Source organism: Hemitrygon akajei, chromosome 1 (assembly GCF_048418815.1).
Source record: "Hemitrygon akajei chromosome 1, sHemAka1.3, whole genome shotgun sequence".
Lineage (NCBI taxonomy): Eukaryota > Metazoa > Chordata > Chondrichthyes > Myliobatiformes > Dasyatidae > Hemitrygon > Hemitrygon akajei.
In genome coordinates, this window is record NC_133124.1 from 43,235,437 (window position 1) to 43,249,921 (window position 14,485).

Here is a 14,485-nt window from a genome sequence, read left to right on the forward strand (position 1 = left end):
TGGCTGTGAGAGCTGGGCTATTAGTAAGGCTGAATACAAAAGAATCGGCTCCTCTGAACTTGGATGCTGGAGGAAAGTGTTAAGAGTTCATTGGACAGCAAGAAGATCCAACATGTCAATACTTGGAGAAGTACAGCCAGCCTGCTCACTAGGAGGCTTGATTATCACTCAAAAGCTCAAATATTTTGGCCACATCATGAGAAGACAGGATTCCTTGGAGAAGACTCTCATGTTAGCTAAAACAGAAGGTAAAATAAGAAGGAGGGACGACAGAGACTACAATGGATAGATAATATTACTCAGACAATGTGTATGACCTTGGGGGATATTAGAGAGGCAGTTTCCAATAAGAAGGCCTGGTGTGCAGGAGACCATATGGTCACAAAGAGTCGGACTCAGCTTAATGTCTGAACGACAATGTCTTATACAACTTCAACATAATATCCCATCTCCTGTACTCAATACATTGATTTATGAAGGCCAATGTGCCAAAAGCTTTCTTTATGACCCTAGCTACCTTGTACACCATTTTCAGCGAATTATGGACCTGTATTCCCATATCTCTTTGTTCTACCACACTCCTCAGTGCCCCAAACATTCACTGTGTAAAACCTACCCTGGTTGGTCCTACTGAAGTGCAGAAGCTTGCACTTGTCTACATTAAATTTCAGCCTATTTTTTCCAGCTGATGTAGATCCCTCTGCAAGCCATGATAACCATCCTCACTGTCTACTACACTCCCAATCTTGGTGTCATCCAAAAATTTGCTCATCAAGTTAACCACATTATTATCCAGATGATTGATACTGATGACAAACAACAATGGACCCAGCACTGATCCCTGCGGCCCACTACTAGTCACAGGCCCCCAGTCAGAGAGGTAACCCTTTGATATCACTCCCTGGCTTCTCCCACAATGCCAATATCTAATCCAATTTACTACCTCATCCTGAATGCTGAGTGACTGAACCTTCTTGACCAGCCTCCCATGAGGGACCTTGATAAACGCCTTACTAAGGTCCATGTAGCCAACATCCACTGCCTTGCTTTCATTCACTTTCCTGGTAACTTCCTCGATTGGTTAGACATGACCTACCATGCACGAAGCCATGCTGATTATCCTTAATCAGTCCATATCTATCCAAATAATTCCTTAGAATTCCTTCCAATAAGTTTCCCACATCTGATGTCAGACTCACCAGTCTATAATTTATTTCCTGGTTTCTGTTTAGAGCCTTTTTAAACAGTGAAACAACTTTGGCTATCCTCCAATCATCATGCATCTCCTCTGTAGCTAAGTGTATTTTAAATATCTCTGCTAGGGCCCCGGCAATTTCTGCACTTGCCTCCCATAGGGTCTGAGGGAACAACTTGTCAGCCCCTGGGGGGTTTATCTGCCCTGATTTGCCTCAGAGTAACAAACACCTCCTCCTCTGTAATCTGTACAGGGTCCATGAAGTTGATACTGCTTTGCCTCACTTCTATAGACTCTGTGTCTGTCTCCTGAGTAAATAAGGATGCAAAGGATTCATTTAAGCTCTCTCCCATCTGTTTTGGCTTCACACATAGGTTATCATTCTAGTCTTCCAGAGGACCAATTTTGTCCCTTCCAATCCTTTTGCTCTTAACATATCTGTCGAATGCCTTGGGATCCTCCTTCACATTGACTGCTAGAACAACTCCATGCTTTCTTTCAGCCTTCCTGATTTCTTTCTTAAATGTTCTCTTGCATTTCTTATACTCCATAAGCATATCATTTGTTTCTACTTGCCTGTACCTGCTATACAACTCATTTTTTCTTTTAACTAGGGCTGAATATCTCTTGATAGCCAAGGTTCCCTACACTTGTTTTTCTTTATTTTTTATTCTGACAGGCATATATAATCTTTGTCCTCGCAAAATTTCATTTTTGAAGACCTCCCACTTTCCAAGTATGCTTTTGCCAGAAAACAGCCAGTGAACCTTGGCTATCAATCCACCCTTGCCAGATCATTTCTGATACGATCAAAATTGCCCTCTCTTCAATTTAGAATCTCAACCCGCAGACCAGACCTACCTTTTTGATTCTGATTTTGATATTTACAATGCCTGCTGGAGATATTAATGGAAGACAAATAATTAGTTATTAATTAGCAAATTTTATCTGTACAACTATCCTTCAAAACTGATGCAACTGTGTTGCAATTTCCTTACCTCATCACTTTGAAAATATACAGAGCTTTTTAAATCTTATGTTATAAGATTATTTAGTAACAACTGCCTTCTAATATAAGTGTATCTATGTACTTTGAAGTCCATTTTATTTTATGCCAGGAGTTAACTAAAAATGCATCCTGGTTTTCTGCTTGTGGGAATTCTGTCAGGCTAATGTCATCTTGGATGCTGGGCAACAGCGAGTCCATTGAATTGTTATCACACAGCAACAAAAGTTAGAAATGGGGAATCATTTTTGTATAATGATAACTCTTGCAAAAAAATTTGTATTAAAATCATATCTGTAGAAAAATCATTAACTTCAAAAGCAAAAAATTACAAATGTCAGGTTTAGTTTATGGAAGTTGGAAATAAGACAATATCTTCAAAGAAGTCCAGACATGAAAATAGAAAGGATTTTTAAGATCCATAAACTATACTAATGAGCTAAAATTGCTGAGCTTGCTTAGATTTTCCACACAATAAGCTCTAAGCTAGCAATATATGAGAGCAGCAAAAACTCGATTGGCTGAAGGAAATATGATTATCAATGATATAATATTTCAGTTCAGTGGAAGTTCCTCTCATGTGAATATTTTAACCCAAAGCAACCGAACATCTTTACTGTTCTGACATGATCAGATGAAAGTGAAAACTAATGAAATAGTTACAAACATCACTTGAAGGATGTATCTTCCTTTGAAAATAAGCATACTCATCAAAGAATTGTTTGAATCGATAACAGCATATATAACACCTCTAACAAAATATCCAAGTCTTTTCATTGAAGCATGAAAAGGAAAATGCATGTAAATTGGAACACCAATAATCCCAGTTTGTTCTATGACAGCAATACAAATCCTACAGTATATTTGAAATGACAGGATATTTGTTTGGTTTTAAAATAAAAAAGCTTGATATATCTTTCAAAGCAAAGCTTGGAATGTCCTTGGTGTACAAACTTGTACTGCAAATATCCAGATAGATAAACTATCTTCTGGGTTACAGAAGTCCTGTTTGGTTTGTGGAACCAAGCCTTGAGTTAACTCCTGAAACCTACATTTCCAAATTGGATGAAGTAATCCAAGTGCTAGACTTCTCCCTGCAATTCCCTCTTCTGGACGCTGGAGGACCTAATGATATGAAAGTGCACTTGGACAATGATCAGTGAAGGAGCACAACAGTTTGTGATGCCTTTGTACGAAAAAGAATACAGCACGATTTGCCTGAGTTCACACATATTAAATAGGTTGGGTGGTACCTATCCCAATGGAGTCATGTCTGAGAAGAAATTCAAAAGATCAAAAGAAAGGGATAAAAATGTGAAGTTATGCAAATGAAGGTGAAACGGAAAAAAAGACTTCTTGGTTATGCAACACAGGGAGACTAAATTCCAAACCGTTCCTTTTTTTCCAAATGCTCTGAACAAACAATTAAATACTTACTCAGTGTGGGCAGCTCCTTCCCTAAGATCAATTACCCACTGCCAAATATCACTTTGTTCTTTACGCTTCAACAGCCTGCGTGTCAGTTCACTATCAGAAATTTATACTGTGCCTTTTCATCTATTACAAATAGTGAGAGAAAGTACTGCTGTCAATTAGAAAGGCTCTACAGAGAGAAAAAAAAACATTTTCCCAGAAAGTAGTCAGAATACTCTCTACCCTTAAAATGTACAAAGTCACTGGATGCAGCAGTACAAAATATTTCGCACAGAGACGTTGTATTTCATTGTCAGCTAATTTGACTGGGAACAAGACAAAAGAAAATACAGTGGATACCATATTTTAAAGGATGTGAACTTTTGGGTCATACATTAATAGTGGTATGAATCAATCCTACTCATTGTATTTTCACATTTCAAAAGCACTTCGCAGCTGGGGGGTGAGGAGATTGCTATCTATTATAATTTCACAGAGAGGGAGTATGAAGCAAAAAAACACTTAGCTGGCCTCACACCTCCTAGCAACCAGTTCCAGTGCATGAATTAAGACTCTCAAGCCTCGCTCTGGCAGATAGGGAAAGTGTGTGCAAGAAGTGGAAAGGGAGGTAAATAGAGTAAAGCATTTATTAAAGAAAATAAGATGGAATGCTGATTTTACAGTAGTTGTTTATTCTCTGGGATGTGAAGATCATTATTAACAAGGCCAACGTTTATTACTCATGCATGCTGTCCTTGAGGAGGTGGTGGATGCATCACCTTCTTTCACCACTGCTGATAAAGGCTACTCCAATTGTGTTGGAGAGGGGATTCCAGGATTTAGAGCCAAGAAGTGCAATCAAAAGGTATTTCAGTTCTTTTTCTGTTCTGGCTTCCTCTCACAAACTTCTCCAGATTGATCCTTCTGTCAGAGGGCAGCAAGAGCAATGGTATCACTTGGGCAACCTTGGTTCCCATTCTCTCACGGACATTCTCTTCGGTCTATTCTCGTCCCTGTAAAGATTCATTGAATTGAAACATTAGCCCTATGTTTCTTTCTACAGGTACTACATGACCTGCTGAGTAATCTCAGCAATCCCAGTTTTCATTTCAGATTTCCTGCATCTGCAGTTTTTTTTAATTATTCATTTGGGCTGGAGCAGGCCCTTTGGGAGTTTTTAAAGTCCATGTGCATTGTAAGTAAATGAAAAGAATACTAACTAAACACTAACTAAAATAATTACTTTTGGCATAACAGTTATTTTATAACATACTCCCATTCAGAGTGTTATTTCCCATTTACTGTCAGTGCAGTTGTTCATAAAATCCATTCAGACTGCGGATGTAATGTTACTGTTAGGATGCTCATTTCTGTTTCAGATTCACATCAGTGTAGGAGTGGTACATGTAATTGGAGTTAATCAATCATTCTCTGAAGCACAATAATGGAAAGCAGTACAAAACCTCACTGGGAAAACTCTAATTCTCATTTCGCTCAAGACTGTTATGAAATTCAGCTTTACAAATATACATTAGAGATTTATCTAGGCAGATCCCCAACCTTGCTTAAACTCAACATCATTGTTTCAGTAGGAGTTATATAACCATATAACCATATAACAATTACAGCACGGAAACAGGCCATCTCGGCCAAATGCTTACTCTCACCTAGTCCCTCCGACCTGCACTCAGCCCATAACCCTCCATTCCTTTCCTGTCCATATACCTATCCAATTTTACTTTAAATGACAATATCGTACCTGCCTCTACCACTTCTACTGGAAGCTCGTTCCACACAGCTACCACTCTCTGAGTAAAGAAGTTCCCCCTCGTGTTACCCTTAAACTTTGCCCCCTAACTCTCAACTCATGTCCTCTTGTTTGAATCTCCCCTACTCTCAATGGAAAAAACCTATCCACGTCAACTCTATCTAACCCCCTCATAATTTTAAATACCTCTATCAAGTCCCCCTTCAACCTTCTATGCTCCAAAGAATAAAGACCTAACTTGTTCAACCTTTCTCTGTAACTTAGGTGCTGAAATCCAGGTAACATTCTAGTAAATTTTCTCTGTACTCTCTCTATTTTGTTGACACCTTTCCTATAATTCAATGACCAGAACTGTACACAAGACTCCAAATTTGGCCTCACCAAAGGCTTGTACAATTTTAACATTACATCCCAACTCCTATACTCAATGCTCTGATTTATAAAGGCTGGCATACCAAAAGCTTTCTTCACCACCCTATCCACATGAGATTCCACCTTCAGGGAACTATGCACCATTATTCCTAGATCACTCTGTTCTACTGTATTCTTCAATGCCCTACCATTTACCATGTATGTCCTATTCTGATTAGTCCTACCAAAATGTAGCACCTCACACTTATCAGCATTAAACTCCATCTGCCATCTTTCAGCCCACTGTTCTAACTGGCCTAAATCTCTCAGCAAACTTTGAAAACCTACTTCATCATCCACAACACCACCTATTTTAGTATCATCTGCATACTTACTAATCCAATTTACCACCCCATCATCCAGATCATTAATGTATATGACAAACAACATTGGACCCAGTACAGATCCCTGAGGCACACCACTAGTCACCGGCCTCCAACGTGACAAACAGTTATCCACCACTACTCTCTGGCATCTCCCATCCAGTCACTGTTGAATCCATTTTACTACTTCAATATTAATACCTAACGATTGAACCTTCCTAACTAACCTTCCATGTGGAACCTTGTCAAAGGCCTTACTGAAGTCCATATAGACAACATCCACTGCTTTACCCTTATCAACTTTCCTAGTTGCATCAACCTTCTAAATCATGATAAGACTTTAGAAGAACTGCCAGCTCTATTGTCTCCCCTGCTCTTCAAACTAGGTAAGGAAGAGGTGCAGGATGCAGTAGTGGTTGGTTGGAGATGTGAGAGTGGTGAAAGTTCAAAAAAAGTTCTAACTTCAAAGTAAAATTTATTATCAGATTATATACATGTCACCACATACAACTCAGATTCTTTTTCTGTGGGCATACTTAGCAAATCTATAGGACGGTAACTGTAAACAGTGGACAACAGACTGTGCAAATGCAGATATAAATAAATAACAAACATGAAATAACTAGAGGAAAAAGTCCTTAAATGAGTGTGGTTATCCCCTTTTGTTCAAAAGTCTGATGATGGAAGGTTCCTGGGGACCTGGTGGTGCAAGTCCTGAGGCTCCTGTACCTTTTACTTGATGGTAGCAGTGAGAAAAGAACATGGCCTGGGTGGTGACAATCTTTGATAAGGGATGCTACTTTCCTACAGCAATGTTTCATGTAGATGTGCTCAATGGTTAGGAGGGTTTTACCCATGATGTACAGGGCCAGATCCAATACCTTTTGTAGGAATTTCCATTCAAAGGCATTGGTGTCCCCATATAGACCATTATGCAGCCAGTCAGCACATTTTCCACCACTCATCTGTAGAAATTTGCCAAGGATTTTGATGACGTGTCCAGTCTCCACCGACTCCAGAGGAAGTGAACACAATGTTGTGCTTTCTTTGCAATTATATTTATATGATCGGTCCAAGACAGGTTTTTTGAGATAGTGATGCACCATCAATAACTCTCCGAGATGTGAGGCAAGATATAGGCTTTTATTGGCTGGAAGAAAGAACAAGCAGCAATTGACCACCATACTACATCCTGGAGACTGAGACCAGGACTCAGGCTCCAATTGCCTTTATACCGGGGTCTGTGGGAGGAGCCACAGTCAGTGGGAGGAGCCACAGGAGCAGTCAGCCGGGGGGGGGGGGGGGCGTGTCCAGACAGGAATATGTAGTTCACCACAGATAGTGACACCCAGGATTTTAACCTCTGATCCTCACCTAGCCTACAGGAAAGACATTAATCAGTTCGAAAGAGTTCAGAGAAAATTTACAGGGATATTGCCAGGACTTGAGTATCTGCATTTTGGGAAAAGTTGAATAGGTCAGGACTTCATTTCCTGGAGGAGAGTGAAGAGAGAGATAAAAAGTTATAAGGGATATAGAAAGGGTTGGCAAGAATGAGAGGTGGGACTGAACTAGAGGTCATAGGTAAATGGTGAAAAATGAAATACATAAGGGGGAACCTGAGAAGGAAATTTTCACTCAGGGTGATGAGAGTGTGCAACAAGCTGCCAGTGGTGGCTGCAGGCTAATTTTCTACATTTAAGAGAAGTTTGGACAGGTACATAGATGAGAAGGGCATATCACACTGTGGCCTGGTTGCAGATCAATAAGGGTAGGCAGAATAAAAGTCTGGCATGTTGGCCAAATGGCCTGTTCCTGTGCTTTCCTGCTCTATAACTTTATGATTCTAAATGTAGTGGAAGTTGTTAGTGGGACCCATTGAAATCACCGCAAAGATTAGCCACACTGATTTCACAGTGCCCCACTATTGATATCCAAAGAGGATGTGGCTTCTGAGGGATATAAGGCCAAAGTCAAGTTTGTTTTCAGATACACACTTACGCACATGCACAGATGCAATGAAAAACTTACTTGCAGCAGCATCTAGACATATAACATCATATTAGCAATATTCAGAAGAAAAGCATAAATTAACCTTAAATAAAACACTATCTTTACAAGAGAGAACAAAACTATAGCAACAAAATGAAGTCCATTTCAGTGCAAATTGATCAAAGTGGTCATAGCATTCCTAAACTCCATTGATTAGTGTTTTACCAGTTGGTTCAAGAACCAAATAGTCAAAGGGAAGCAACTTCTTTGGGACCTGATGGTGTGGGACTTCAGGCTTCTGTATCTCCTGCCCAGTGTAAGATGTGAGAAGATGGCACAGCACTAAATATTATAGTATGCATTCCAATTCCACCTCTTTCAACAGTCTCTTTGGTTTTGTCAGGTGCAGATGATTTCACTTATGTCCCTCTTGCATTTTCTTCTTTCTTCACTAAAGCCTACAAGCTGCATTAGATATAGAAGAAGAAACTACTGTGTCATTCCATCTTCACATGCATTTTCCAGGCATTAATAGCTTGCTTAGAAATGGGATCTGCACGTGATGGATCAACAGGTATAATAGACAGGAGTTAGTTAAGAAGGAGAAGGTATTCGCATGTCAACTCACTAATCCAGAGGCAGCACACAAAATGCTCTGATGAGGACTGGTCTGAGCAGATACATACGTAAATGTGGTGGGGTGGGTGGGGGCTGATGGAGCTGGTTCAGCCTAGAGCCCATTCCCTGCAGTGGAAATAGCTGTCATGGTAGCACTTGTGGATCCACTGCTTATGGTAGCATACAGTGCCCACTGTTTCGTCTTCCATTTTATCACCAGTGGAATCCATTCAATCTATAAAGGTTGCAGTGGAAGATCTGACTAACTCTCTCTCTCTCTCTCTCTCTCTCTCTCTCTATATATATATATATATATATATATGTGTGTGTGTGTGTGTGTGTGTGTGTGTGTGTGTGTGTGTGTGTGTGTGTGTGTGTGTGTGTGTGTGTGTGTGTGTGTGTGTGTATATATATATATATATATATATATATATATAGAGAGAGAGAGAGAGAGAGAGAGAGAGAGTTAGTCAGAAATATATATATACTGCTCCCTTGGATCCAGATTTCATTGTTGGCAAGGCTTAGTTCTGTGTTTGGGTAAAGATGGTCTTCTGAGGCAGTAGCCAATCAAAAGCCAAGCGTTATATCCTTGCTGCATCATAGCATTGATTTATAATAGTTAGAAATTGGTGTGATTAATAAAATGAATGGTGTGCCTTCTCCAAATCACTTGATTCAAGCTAAATCAGGGCAATGCCACTCTTTATAGTGCATGAAGGAAAGCTGTCGTTACTGAAAGTGAACAGGTTGCCATAATGGTTTGGGATTATAGACTGTTCTGTATTTCAAATGAAATTGATCAGCAAACACTAAGTAACATATATATTAAATATGATATCAGTAACTGAGAAGCTATTAAGCTTCTGTCACTTTGATCGCATTACAGGTCTGCCCAGGTTAGCACAAGTTTCCATTCCTGTGAACGGTTCATAACCTGAGCTGCTCACAGCTCAAAAATGTAGCTGTGTACAGAGTTCATACACATATCAAAATGTTTTTCAGGCCTTTATACAAAACAGTTTATCATTCTTTCCATGCTGCACACTCTGATTGTGTTCTGTTGTTGTCATTAACCAGCAGTAATTATGAATTATGAGCAGATGAACATTTTCAAAGAGTCCCTATTAATGATACCATAGAGTAAGAATAATTGCAATAAATTCCATCATAGCCAAAGCAAAGATGAGTTATTCCATGTTTTAAACTGTTGTTTTGTTCATCTAATTTGGTTTCACAAAATGATAAAATTTTAGATATCCTCTGACATTAGCCATTTGAAATAAGAATGTTCTGAGGCTTTCTAACAGGCCTTTTTGCTATATAGAATGACAGTGATCCATATATCTTTTAATAGAAATTACTACCCCAGAGTGCTGTAAATACTGATTAGTCCTGGAGGAGGATCGTGAAAGCAAGCTGCAGAGGAAAAGTTCAGCACGATGTTATACAGCTAATTTCAGCTATTTATGGAAAAGTGCTTTGTGTGCACTCCATGGTTAATCTGATTGTCATTTAAATTGATGAATTTTAATCAACTTGCTTTTATTTTAAATGTATTAACCATAAATGGAACTAATTTCTTACTGTATGTAAATAGATAATATAATTACATGAAAGAATCTTTGGATATGCAAATACTTATGAGCAGATAGCTCTATATTTAAAATTTATATTAAGCATGCAATTTTATTTCTGTTCAAATTTATTTAGTTATTGCTTTGGTGTCCACTTTGGGAAATCGGGGCTCTAAGTAGCTGATTGGAATTAGAAAATGATCTAATTTCCATAATTTAGTGAGCTATTTTAATTCAAATAACATGATGATTATATTACAAAATAATTGTACTTTTGCCTTGCAAATGTTGTAGATTTGAATTCAAATATTGGCTCAGTTCAGCACTTCAATGCTGTTGTGTAAAATCAGTTCCTCAGGTTTGGTGAGTGGGTCAGAAGGTGAGTAAGTTAACTATTTATTTACAGGACAAGACAGACACTAAACATTCAGTAAAAGTTTCAATTTACACTTGGTTACAAATACTTATCTAAACTGAGTGCTCAAATTGGCAGGACAAAACATACTGTACATTCAATATACGGTACACACTTATCTAAAGTGTGTGCCCGGGCCCTGTTTATTCCAGCACAGCTCCAGTGTTTACCGTTTGCATGGCAGCACTAATCAGCCTGTGGTAGGTTGGAGAGTGAGAGACGGCCATGCGCTTACCGCACGCTAGATTTAAACTCAACTGGCACCATGATGTCATCAGCTAAACAGCAGGTGGTGGGTGCAATGCTCCTTACACAGGCTTCCCACATGGGAATAGCTTTTGATGAGCAGGAATGCTAGACAACATTTCAACCCTTGAAAAACACAAAACTGTGGCACTCGGCCTGCAGGCTAGCATAACCTTCGCGGATGCCCCACCACACTACATAAAAAACATAACACAATAACATCCAGAATTAACAGACCACCAGTTAATACCCAGTGCAGTACAGTAGGTCACCAGCCTCCCAATGACCCAAAAGACCACCAACATTCCCCTAGGGTATTGTAGTTACGTACGGAGGTGGCCCGTAACCTTCCTGATTTTATTTACTGATTGCTGGATATGATTAGCCAAGTGAGTAATCATCCCAGACTCGTCAAAGATGTAGGTAGAGTACTCATGACCAATCATAGCCCTGATGCCACCTTTCTCTGTGAGCAGGTAGTCCAGGGCCATTTGATGTTGCAAGGCCACCATCCGAATAGTCACCACCTCAGCTGACACTCTGGTCAGGGCATCCTCTGTAACCTTCAGTACTGTGGCCCACACGTTGGCCTGAGCCTCTGTAAATATGTTAGTTGCCAGAACGGCCTGGCTGCACCATACTAGAGAATGCTACCACCCAGAACCTTTCTGCCTCTGTGATACGTCTCTTCTTGTGTCAGCCCTCGTGGGCAGGGTGCTCCGTTCACATACCCTGGAAAGCAGCTGCTGTACCATCTTACGGGAAGCCACGGGTAGGATGGAGTGCTGCATATCCACGACCTACCGTTTAGTGACCAGGGAGTGCCCTCCTTCGCGGCCCCATTCGGTGTTGACACGGCCATCCTAGGACGCTGCTCGCAATAACACTGATTGGTCGGACCTGTGCTCATCATACCGGCTTCATGAACACTCCTTCCCCTTCTCTGTTGGCAGAGGGATTACTCTCTGAGTTGGGACATTGGAATTAGACAAATAATAAGTAGGCAAGTACCAGCCTTTAAAACACGTACTCCTCTGGGGGTTACTGAGAATCAAGTTCTTTAAGGCCATTCCCATACAATAGGCTGAGGTTGGCTGGAATTGTCTACCTGCTCCATGCTTCCCCCAAAACAGAATGCCAAAATCTGAGAAGCTGGAGAAGCTCCTCTAACAGCCCTGTTCTTCTTTGTTAAAGTGGACCAGTATCGGTGGCACCCCTTTCTGCAGCATAGGATGGCGCCCTCAAGCAGACGCAACAGTCCAAAAAGTTGGCAAGGTTCGCATACTAGCCCACTATCCATAGAAACGTGTTGTAGGATCTCACACTGGCCACTATCAATCCGTCACTCTGACATTCTGTACATCTCTCCCTTCTGCTTAGTCTTTGGGTATTTAGACAGACTATCTTCTGTTCCCCCCCCCCCCCAAGTGCTTCGTATCACGTATTCCCTGCTTCACGCACCACAGTAACACTGCACTCTGGTGGCCTCTGTGGGTACTGCACCCAAACTCCCACCGCACTCCAACTCTACCTCATCCACATTTGGAGGATCCGGCATCTGCCAAGTGTAGGGACACTGGGAACTATCCCAGGCCTGCCCGCCAGGAACTCAGGTTATCCACCACCTGCTGCAGCACCCTCAGCCATCCTGAAAGATGTGGGTGGGGGTCAATAACACAATCAGCCCTGCCACCTGTGCAGGGGAATGTCCACCCCTGGACTTCGGCCCCTGTAGAGTGTGACTCATTGTCTGAATGGGGTGGGTGACTGCCACTGACTGCCCAATACCTGTTGCTGCTGAACCTCCACTAGTGTCTTTTGCAGAGATATAATGAATATATAACGGGATATAATGAACCCTGGGAAGGATGCAAGGAACCCTACGGAGGACAGAAGAAGCCTTTACCAGGGGAGGGTTCAGAGAATGACTTTCCCTAATGGCCTCCTTGTCTCGCTTCCCTGGCAATGCTCCCTCCACATGACGTTGAGGTGGGAATGGGAACCCCATCCACCTACTCCCTTAGGACCCAGCTCCAAGCAATGGCAAAACTATTTCCTTATGAGTCATATGGGGTCCTTCCATCTACTGCGCTCCATTCCTCTTGGGGCTTCAGATCCCACTTGAAGAGTGGAAGCTCTGCAAAAGGCACAGAGGGACTTTCAGCGGCTGCAGGGGTCGGGCAGTGGGTGATGCCTTCTCGCTCCACCCACATTGGGGTGGGGTCAGAGCTCCCAGGGTATATGCTTAGAGGCCCTTTCCCAACAAGAGGACCTAAGGTCTCATGTAGCCATTGCTCTACATGGGGGAAAGGGAATATGCAGCAATGAATGGCCGCGATGAACAACGGCACTGAGCACACCATCGTTCCCCCAATCCCAATAGCCGGTAGGGTCCCAGGGATATCAGAGAGGGGCTTGTGGCTCACCTCTTCCCGTCTGGGAGGTTACTTTGCAGGTGGCCACCAAAGACAAGCCAGACCCACGACTGCCTTGGTAGTGGCCTCCCCTGAGTGCATTCTGGGAATGAGGGTTAGATCCCTACAGAGTGGCATGGGTGAAGGTACTGGCAGAGTTGGTCAAGTGGGAGCCTTCAGTGATCCCACTCCCCCTTATTCCCCCCCCCCCCACCAACCCCAACCAGAATAGCTAACACTAAACAGTAAGCAGCACAGGATTCTGGGAGGCACCAAGGAGATCGGGCAACTGTGAAGGCTCTGTTGCTGGAGAGAGTCATCTGTCCTGCACCCTCTCCCTACAATAGCCTGCCGTGGCTGGTGTGGAGGGGCAATGACACATGGCACAATTCCATTGAATAAGTGCATTGAATAGACAGTTGAATAAGTACGCACCATCCCTCACAGTGGCTGTTTCGGAGTGTCCCTTACTGAGGACATGGGGGTAGGGAGGGGAAGTATTGGTATACGGTAACAAAACTGGCCAATGCCTTCATCTCCGTCCCCCTGAGTACAGAGTAACAGGACCAATTTGCTTTTAGCTGTTAGAGTAGACAGTACACTTTCAGCCACCTCCCATAGTCCTACCTCGTGCCACAGCAAGATTGCCCAAGATCTGCAAGGGATACAGTTAGACCCCACCATCTCTGTATCATATTACATAGACTGTGTACTGCCACAGGGGCCCTTGCAGGAGGTAGTGAGGCAGGTCCTGGATAAGGTGATCACCTCTCTTAAGGAACGGAGTTGGTCCATCAACCCTGATAAGATACAGGGCCCCAGCCAGAATGTCGTATTCCTGGGCGTACGATATTATTCTGGGCCGTAAGAAATACCAGATGAGGCCAAGCACAAGATTTTGGGAGCTGCAGTCCCACCTGCAAAGAAGAGATGCAGTGCCTCGTGGGGCTCCTGGCGTCCCCTACCTAATGAAGAAGCTGTGGCCCCTATACCAGATCTTCTGGTAAAGGACCGCCTTTCAGTGGGGTCCCAAGCAACAAGTCGTCTTTGAAACGGCCAGGCAGGCAGTAGAGCAGGCAATTGTCTTGACCCCTTGACAGAGTGGGA